This window comes from Nicotiana tabacum, chromosome 11 (assembly GCF_000715075.1).
Source record: "Nicotiana tabacum cultivar K326 chromosome 11, ASM71507v2, whole genome shotgun sequence".
Classification (NCBI taxonomy): Eukaryota; Viridiplantae; Streptophyta; class Magnoliopsida; order Solanales; family Solanaceae; genus Nicotiana; species Nicotiana tabacum.
Genome location: NC_134090.1, coordinates 110,843,702 through 110,854,015, shown reverse-complemented (window position 1 = coordinate 110,854,015; position 10,314 = coordinate 110,843,702).

Sequence of the window (10,314 nt, the reverse complement as noted above, 5' to 3'; positions counted from 1 at the left end):
AGTTGTCCGCAGCCCTCGGTCCTGTGACCGTGTGTGCAGTGAAATTCACACTAAGTTATGGTTCCTCTGTGAAGGATCTGATTGTAAAGGCCTTGGCCACCTGGTGTCTCTGATTTTACTGATGGCGAATACAATGTCTGAACTGTCGATGTTGAAGTTGTATTCTGATAAGCGGGGTGCCTCCGTCGACTCGGTGGGCCTATCGAATCTAGCTCTGCTAATGAGTCCCCTTGTTTTCTAGCCTCGATCCATCCTTTGGTCATTGCGGGGTATGTTGCACCTCAGGGCGTTTCTTCTATCTTCAGTGTATGGTTTTTATCTTTCTTTATTTAGCTTTGGCTTCTTTGCCGGAAGCCTGCTAGGATATACCGAGCCTGACGGAACTCCTAGTTGGTCGTCTTCGACCCTGATCTTTGATTGATATCGGTTGTGGACGTCTGACCAAGTCACTGCGGGATATTCGACTAAGTTCTGCTTCAGCTACTTTGAAGCTACCTAGCTTCGCTCCTTCAAACCTTGAGTGAAAGCCTGCACTTCCCGGTCGTCAAAGACTGGTGGTAGTTCCATTCATTCCATTTGAAAGTGAGATATGAACTCTCGCAGCATCTCGTTCTCCCTCTGCTTGGTTTTGAAGACATCAGATTTCCTTGTAGCTACCTTGATGGCACCAGCATGTGCCTTTATGAAGGAATCTGCCAGCATGGCAAACGAATCTATTGAGTTTGGGTCTAGGTTGTGATACCACATCATCGCCCCTTTTGAAAGTGTCTCTCCGAACTTTTTTAGTAGGACAGATTCGATCTTTCGTTGCCCTTCACTGCTCAAGTGTAAGCAGTGACATGCGCGTTGGAGTCCGAGGTTCCATTGTACTTTGTAAGGTCAGGCATTCTGAACTTCTTTGGAATGGGTTTTGGAGCTGCTTCGTGTGGGAACGGCTTTTGAACAAACTTCTTCGAATCTACACCCTTCATGATCGGGGGTGCGCCCGAAATTTGACCGACCCTAGAATCGTAGGTCTCTACTTTATTGTCGTTGGCTTCTATCTTCTTCTCGCCCGACTTGATCCTCTTTTTGAGGTCCTCGAACATCTTTGTGATGGCAGGGTCGGCTGCCGACCCGTTTTTGTTTAATCTTTCTGGTACCTGCTTGGCTTGGGGAGCCGTTTCCGGTGCTACCGTGCTGGGAGTTTTCTGGTGCCTTTGCAATTGAGCAATTGCCAACTGTTGTGTCTGTACCATTACAAAAATAATGTGAAGGATAACCTCTCGTTCTTCCCTAGCTGGGGTTTTCTGATCTTCTTATTGGTCTCCTTGGCATTGTTGATTTTCAATTTTTCCCTATATATTTTCAATATGCAAAATAACTTCAAAATGGCATATATATGCATATGTAAGCATATCCAAGTGTTCTATTATTTTTTCATAATTTTTAAAGTTTTTTAAATCAATCTATTTCCCCTTTTTATCCATAAAATCCCAATAATTACTTCCAAAATTATTACTTTTTGGTAATTCATCTATTGGATTTTCATTTTTATGCAAACATATAGCTAAGGTAAATTTCACATATTTTTACAATTTTATTTAGTAATTTTTAAAGCTAATTGCATATAATTGCAATATTAGCCATTTTAAGATTTAATTGTGTTCTATATTCATAAAATTAAGCCCTGCATTTTTAAATTGTTAATTGTATATTATAAATCACTTTAGTGCTTTCAATTTGTTTCCAGAATTTATTTTCTATTTTTTATAAATTTAAAAGGGAAAAATTGACTATTTAAATAATAGCCCAATTGCATTTAAATTGTAGCCTAAATCTGACCCCAAACAAGACCCAATTTCCCCGACCCAATTTCATTTAAACCCGATCACTAACCCAGTTTAACCGGCCCAACCCGGATACCCCACCTACCCTTTTAAATCTAAGTCGTTGATCATTTAGATCAACGACCACCGTTGCCCCTTTCCATTTTTAACCCCAAATGACCCCTTACCCTAACTCATTTCCCACCACCCGCCGTCTCTGAATCCATTCCCTCTTAATTCTCTCTGCAACCTCACATGAACCCTAGCCGCCGCCATCTAATTCCACCCTAATCCACCTCAACCCCTGCCTAATCCATGGCCTCTCATGGCTATTTGAGATGTGTATTGGCCTCCTATGGCTCCTGGGTGTTTGTTTCTGTGGTTTCATGGCCATACCTCGAAGGAATCTGGTCCAGTCCTTGCTCGACTTCTGTTCATGGCCTTTCTCCGGCCATCCATGACCTTTCAGCGGCCATTCATGGCCTTTCTCCGGCCATCCTTGACTTTCCTGGTTAGATCGGTAACTCTCAAGTTCTTTCTCATCTTTTCTGGGTTTTCCGAAACCCTAATCTTTAAGATCTTGCAAGTTTCTTCAGTTCTATCTTAGATCTGTATTTACGACGAACTTCTTAAGTGCTTTCTCGAAGGTTCTTCAACTTTTCTTTCAAAACGACTCTTCATTTTTCGATGATTAGGGTTTTCCATTAAGTTTTTCAAAAGAGCTCTTCTCTGATTTTACTGTTATCTGTGATTTTGCTATGTTTAAAACGGTTTGCTCATGTTGTTCTTCTATCTATTTAGGCATATTAAAAAAACTTTATTTCCCTTTTGGTCTTATCCAAGTTCTGAAATTGTTTGCTTAAATGTGTGCTTATTTTAAGTTCTTCGTTTATGACTCTCTTTTCCTTTTTGACTCATCTGATTTTGAGTTCTTATCATCTCTTAAATTCGACTACTGTTGAAGCCCTAATTTCTTAGAAGTTTTGACTCACTTTTTACTATGAGACCTTTACTTGTTTCTGACTCTCTTTACCTGTTACTATGTTCTTCTTCACTGTTGATTCTATGTGACTACTTGACCTACTTGACTACTGTGCTTCGAATATTTTCTTGCTACTGAACCCTACCTTACCCCTACTGCTATTGTATGTTTGTGTTGCTTCTTTTTGTCAACATGTTTAACTCTGCATGCCTATTCATCCCTTGCTTTTTATATGGTGAAGTGCAGAATCATGTTCCTTTCTCGATTGATCTTGATTTCCTCGGTCTTCCGACTAATTGTAAAAGGTTTTCTTACGAGCCCTAATTTTTACTCATCTATTTAAAATTAATTTATTCCTTTCCTTTACCGTGATGTTTTACCTTGCTGAATCCTTTCCCAAAATAAGCCTATTTTGTACTTAGACTTGGTTATTTACTTATACTTTTACTGCCCCCTCATATGGCAATAACTAATCTGTCCCCAAACTAATTTCCTCCCTTAATTAAACCTGTTACTACCCGTTAAACAGTGATTCCTTAATTAAAGGGAATCACTTGTGTTAATTGATTCTGATTGTGATTATTTCCATATTTGTGTTTAAGACTTTACCTCTTCTTCGCTCATTTTCAAAACTATAAATATCCACCCCTCTTCTTTCAATGACGAACAACTTGAGTTCAAGAACACACACTTACACTCAAAACTTTCTCTCTTTTCTCTACTACTACTTGCACTACTGCTTTTGTCTAGCCGGCTGAAAACCAAGGCTAGACTGTGGAATTTTGCTTACTTTTCCTTTCTGCACTTTGCTTCTCTACTGGTATGTCCTAGTTAATTTTCAAGCATCAACAACAACATGTTTCTTTAATTGTTCCAACTTCTTTCATTCTTTTCTACTTCTGCATATGTTTCTGCAGTCAAGTTACATTAATAACATGCTGAAATATGTTCCCTTCCCCTTTTAAATTAATGCTCTCCTATGTGTATGAATCCCAAACCCTATATCCCCTCTATGTGTTTGTGTTCCTTTGATTGGTTTGTGGCCATGCCAACATCACCTATTATTGTGCATGACCAAACTAGGCCCTACTGGGTCATGTGCTTATAAACAATGTGCTCCCAAAACCCCTTCGACCCCTTTTATGACTATTAATTATGTGTTTTGTTCATTACCCCAACTGATTTTAAACACTCCGGCTACCGATTACCTTAAAAAAATGGACTTACTAGTCCAGTTTAAACAAACTCTTTTTTTTAAAAAACTGTGTGTTCTGCACTTCCACTATATTCTTAGAACCTATGTTCTGCCCCTCTTTTGTGAGCCTTGCCTTGGGACCATTGAGCTCCCTTTGAACTTGGAAACATAAGGGCTGGCCCTTCCACACTACACTCATTTATGTCTGGTTATGAAAACTTGGGTGTAAGCACTGCCCGGGGTCCCTTAATACCCTTAGGGAACTTTGTCACACCCAGGTATGAGAAAGGCTTTAAAACAACATGGGCATTTGACGTAGTGTATTCCATAACTCAGAGAAGAAGTCAAGAATCAGTCTTCCTATGGTTGTAACTTCTTATTTTTGCACTTTTCTGATGTATTTCAGTCATTTTTGGTATGTAATAATTTGTAACAAATATTGGGTTGGCTAGTGAAAAGGGATGTGGTGATTATGCATGCTTTAGGTATTAGAAGGGTCGATAACATGCCTATAGGATCTGTTCAATAAATTTTGCATGTTTTACTTCCACACTTAGACACCATGCCTATAGGATCTAAATGGCTATAATCAGACATTCTGCCAATAAGGTTAAAATTAGCCTATAAGATCACCACATCGATTTTTCATAGAAATCATGCATATAGGAATTTCGCTGTGATCAAATGAATCTTGCCTGCTTCACTTCATGTTCAATTAGATATCATGCCTATAGGACCAAAGTCAGCCTTTAATACTTAGATACCATGTATGTAGGAATTAAATCAGCTATAATAGAGATCATATCTATAGAATCTAAAACCAGTTTAGTTAAAAAATCGGTTTGACTCGTACAGTTCTGAATCAATTTATATAACCTGCTCTTTTAAATTAATACGGTTAGAAAGCATGCCTATAGGATCCAAATCGCTCGTCTCTAATTGTTTACTATTTTACTATACCCCTAATCAATAATAGATATTATGCTCACTACTGCGCCTAAGCAAGCCTTAGGTAATAATGATAAAATTGAACTCACCTTTGTTTAATTAGCACTGCTACAACCAGCAGGCAGGCCTGATTCGGACTTCTTATCTGAGTTATGTAATAAACGGGTCTGCTTCAATAATTAAAATACCCTGCCTTAGTACTTTAAATTCAGACCCCAACTGTTTTTAAGTCATGCTATTTATATGCATTGTCTGCGGAGGTATATATGAGCCTCTTAATTGTTTATGTGTTTCCCCTTTAAATACAGTCCTACATGTTTTGTCTGCCGCCTTAGCCTTTTACCTTTAAAACCTAAGAGTCAGCCTAAATCCTCCCTCTTATAGGAGTAGTAGTCCTAAATTCCTTTGGGACTGATCGGAATGGGACGGGTAATAGCATGCAATATAGGTCGAGACCAATCCGCGCTTTAATACCTTAACGGGATGGGAAGGGTAGATATGGATATGATGACCGGTGCGCTAATACCACGTGTATCCTCTCTTCTAAGGAGTGTCATACTGGGTATCGCATTAATCTGACCCATATTATAAACAAACTTAGGACTCCCCCCTCCTTTTTATATTCTGAAGTATTTGTAAAACTGTAACTCCTTTTTAAAATTCGCCTTTTAATTATTGTCTTCGAACTCTTATGTGTTTAAACTTAAATCCCCTACTATTTGAGCCTATACTTGTCTATTTGCTAACTGTAAAATTTCACAAAATTGTCTGGCCGGGAACCATACTAGTGGATCCTTAGGGGTGCCTAACACCTTCCTCTTAGGATAATTTCAAGCCCTTACCCTATCTCTGGTTATCAAACAAACTTAGAAATGAACCCTATAGGTGTCCTAATGCACCTTAAATCATTAGGTGGCGACTCTTCAAAATGCAAACCCCGTTCCCAAAAGGAATGAGTTGTCCTATACCCAAAAATGTCATAAACCCAATTTTCCGACGAAAATGAGGGAAAAATGGGGCGTGATAGCATGGCGACTCTGGTAGGGATACTTAGGCTTTTCCCATTTCAGATTGTTCTTGTGAATTTGTACCTCCCCTTTATGTGCAATTACTTGTTTAATTTTTTTAAGCATTTAATTTTCTTTCAAAAGCAAAATTGACTTATCTTCTTTGTTTTCTTCTTTTATTGTTGCTTTAAATTATGAAACTGCTGTATTTATCGCTTTCTTAACGTGCAAATACGTGCCAACATGTTTTAATTATTGCATAATCATGCTCAACATCATATTCCACTCGTGCCAAACAAATACCATAGCAACACTTTTAATGAGTGGTTGCGCTCTTCCTATATCATTACCCCTAAATTGGGAAAGGCATATTTGTTGTAAAACTAGTCGATCAGTGGTGTAGTTGACAATTCCGTGCCTTCCCCCTTGAGTTATCTGCTCAAGTGTACCAGTCTAAAACCCTATAGAAACTTCACTCTAGTTAAAATTGTGCATGCATGATGGTCAAACCTAACCGGGTCAGTTATGTTGTCCACATAATGATCCTTTAAGACAACCTTATCCAAAGTCCACTGGGTTTCCCTGGACCCAAACAGACATCACAACGTTCTGTGCATTTATTTGGAGAACTAACTTCTTCATGCTAATTGTTGGTGTTAAATAGTCGAGTCTGGTGGGGGTAAGGGCCTAACCTTATTTTTCTTGCAGAAATATGAGGCACGAAGTCCCTAGATTCGGCATGGTCACTAACATCCACCCAAGACTGCTAAGCTGGTGGAAATATTTACACTCTAGTGACCAAACTCTCGTCAAAAAATACCTGGGAAATCTATCGTCCCTCCTGGAGATCCAACCTAACAACATGATCATAGAAGTTGCCACACTGTTTTGGGATTGTGAAAGGGCCGTGTTGCGCTTTGGGGACATTGAAATGACACCGTTGCTAGAGGAGATAGGAGGACTGACCGGTCTAGTGTGGGAAACTCCGGGTTTGCTAATGCCTGAGAACCACAAAGGCAAGGGTTTCCTCAAACTGCTGGGTTTGAAGAAGAACACAGAATTGACATGCCTGAATGAGTCATATATCCCTTTTGACTACTTGTATGAAAGGTACGATCATAGCAAATCCTACCATACCTACCCTGACGAGTTTGCCATCACATCTTTGGGGAACATCCATCAAATGGTTTTTGTCTTCATGTTTTGTTTCCTGGGGCTGGTCGTGTTTTCGATGAAGAAAGGGAGAATCCACACAAGGCCGACTATGGTAACTAAGACCCTAATGAAAGGGATTGGTGGACAGCCATTCAGCATCGTGCCCATGATCATTGCAAACATATATCGAGCCTTGGAGAAGTGTAAACAAGGATCAAAACACTTCGAAAGCTGCAATTTATTACTCCAACTCTGGCTTATGGAACATCTCCAAAAGGGCGAATACCGACAAGTGATTCAATGAAGGGACTGGGATGATCACATCGCTTTCCATCATCCAAAGTGAATGAATTACATCCCCGATATGTTCGCTCAGCTTGAGAATGCCAAAGGATGGGTTGAGCTATTTGACAATCTGACTGGAGAACAGGTTCAATGGATGTTCGAGTGGTTTTCGACCGAGGAGTTCATCGCCCAATCCAGAGATGCACCTTTCCTGATATTGATATGTCGTAGAGGAACATACCCTTACGTCCCTCTCCGAGTTTTCAAGCAAGCTGGTAGGAAGCAAGTTATACCCAGGGTCAACAAGATGAGTCATTTCCGAGCTGACTTCCAGAATGATGATAGTCCTTACAAGTGCCAAGTTCAGCATATGTGGCACTGCAAGATCATAATGGGGAGAGATACCATCAAACCAAACAGGTATCATGCTGGTTGCGCTCCTTTCCACTCAAGTTGGTTGGAAGACAATCATGATGGTTTGGGCCAGCCAGGGTTTGTTCGAGGTCATAGGATTATAGATGAAAAGGCCTAGGTGCAGGTCAAGTACAACCAGCTGCGTAAAAGGATCCGTGAATACGAAAGCAAACATCGCGAAATACAAGAGTCCATCTAAAAGCTGATTGAGGAATGGAAAGACATGGCTGTCATTGCCAACAAGCGGCTGGGATACTTGGAGCGAGGCATAGTGGAATTGGAGAGAAAATTTCTCAAGAGGGTCGAAGATTTTCAAAAATGCTAAAGGGACCGAATGCGGACATCTAGCTAGAGCATACCTGTTGCTGGGACTCTGCGAGTTGGGAAAGCTATTCGACGGAGCCAAGGATGCCGAATCTGGGGAAGGTCTTTCGGGGACCAAGTAGATAGGAGTTTACCTTTTCACTTTATAAAATGTAATAAGGCCAATAGCCATTAGTGACTTTTATTTTCCTATTTATTTAGTGTCAATTTGGGATTTGTCTTATTTTCTATCAATAAAATGAGGCATTTAGCATTCTAAGTTCTCCAAAACAATTTGTTGCTGGGCCTACCTCGGGCACAAAGAGGTTCCCAGATTAGGACATGTTTTACATTCCGCACTATGTGTTTTGATACCGCAATGCTTTTTATAATCTGCACTAACTTGATTACCTTTTGTTTTATTTTCTATTTATTATTCCCCTCCCCAAAGGTTAGTTCGTACACTCTGGCATCATCATCATATTCCACGAGATCCAGGGGCCCTCCACCCACTCCTCCTCTTAGTCATGTCAGAAACAAGAACAAAAGCAAAATGGAAGATCTGAACAACATCAGGAAGGAGAATCCAATTGAACGGGCAGAGGCTACTAATTGCCATGGTACTTAGGTTCCTCAGGAGAATGTATCCCAACTTGAACAAAAGCTGCTGAAATTCCAAGAAGAGCTCGATCAAGATCTGAATCTAGCAAGCCTCTCATTTTCCCTCAGCACCCCAGATATCAACTTCCCCAACACTCAGAACCTTACACCTCCTCAAAATATCCCAAAGCAACAAATTCATCCCGCTCCTCACCATCACACTATTCCACCAAAAACTCAATGCAACACCTGCCATACCCCAAACAACACTCCACTACTCATTCCAGAACCACAAAACTCCATAAATGACCATTTCCACACCCACATACTAGGACACCATAACACCTCCATCTGTGTGGAGACCATGCCACACTCTACCCAACCTATCCCAAGCACATCTGAGTCTGATGAAAAGGACCTACATATTAGGAACCTGGCCGAGGAGCTCAAGAAGCTGACCAGCCGGATTCAAGGCATTGAAGGAAGCAAGGGAATTAAGGGGCTAAACTATGAGGATATTTTCATACAGCCCGATGTCGAACTGCCCGAGGGGTACAAACCTCCTAAGTTCGAAATGTATGAAATGTTTCATGAGGACGAGCTGCCTCCTGAAGGGTTGGGGTACAATAAGGCACTGCACATCACCACGCAATGCGAGGACTATTTTATAACCAGAATCCTGATCAATAGAGGTTCTAGTCTCAACATTTGTCCACTGGTAACACTTAAGAAGTTGGGTAAAGGACTACACGAGATAAAAGACAGAGTTGTCAATGTGAAAGCCTTCGATGGTTCCTAGAGGTCCACCATTGGGGAGATTATTCTATGCTTGCATATGAGACCAACATGGTTCGATGCCGATTTCTAGGTGATAGATGTGCCAGCATCTTACAACTTACTATTGGGATGACCGTGGATTCATGATGCTGGGGCCATAGCATCAACGCTGCACCAGGCAATAAAATTCGAATGGAATCACCAGGAAGTGACCATTCACGGTAATGGCAGTAACCTTATATATAGTCGCCAGACCATTCCGGCTATCGAGGGAAGAAGGAAGTTGGGAGGAGAGACTTACCATCACATTTAACGGGTAAATTCTGTTGACAAGGACAAATGGTGGGATAACAAAATCGAGAGTATACTGAATTGGAGTGGGTACGAACCTGGCGAAGGGCTCGGCAAGAACCTCCAAGGAATCGCTAAGCCCATAAAACTCAAGAAACATGGCACTACCTTCGGTTTGGGATATGATTACACCTGGGAAGAATTCAACAACTGGTCTCCACCATGGCATGGTACTTATTATCTGCTAGAGCAGCCAATACCGCGTCTGGAGTAGACTTTCCAACAAGCTGACATCATTTATAGGTCAGACGAAGAAGAAGCACTTGCAGAAGTGAAGAATTTGTTCCTAGAAGACAATGATATGGACTGTTGTGTTGTTTTCGAGGAGAAGGGGGGAGGAAGACCCTTCCATACAAGATGTGAGCAAAGGGGCATGCCTCAACAATTGGACCATCAGGACAACCACAGCCCAACGAGCCTCGGGGTAGCAAGGATAAAACAAGCATTATTCACTGTTTTATTTACTAAATGATTTTCTTTTCACATTTT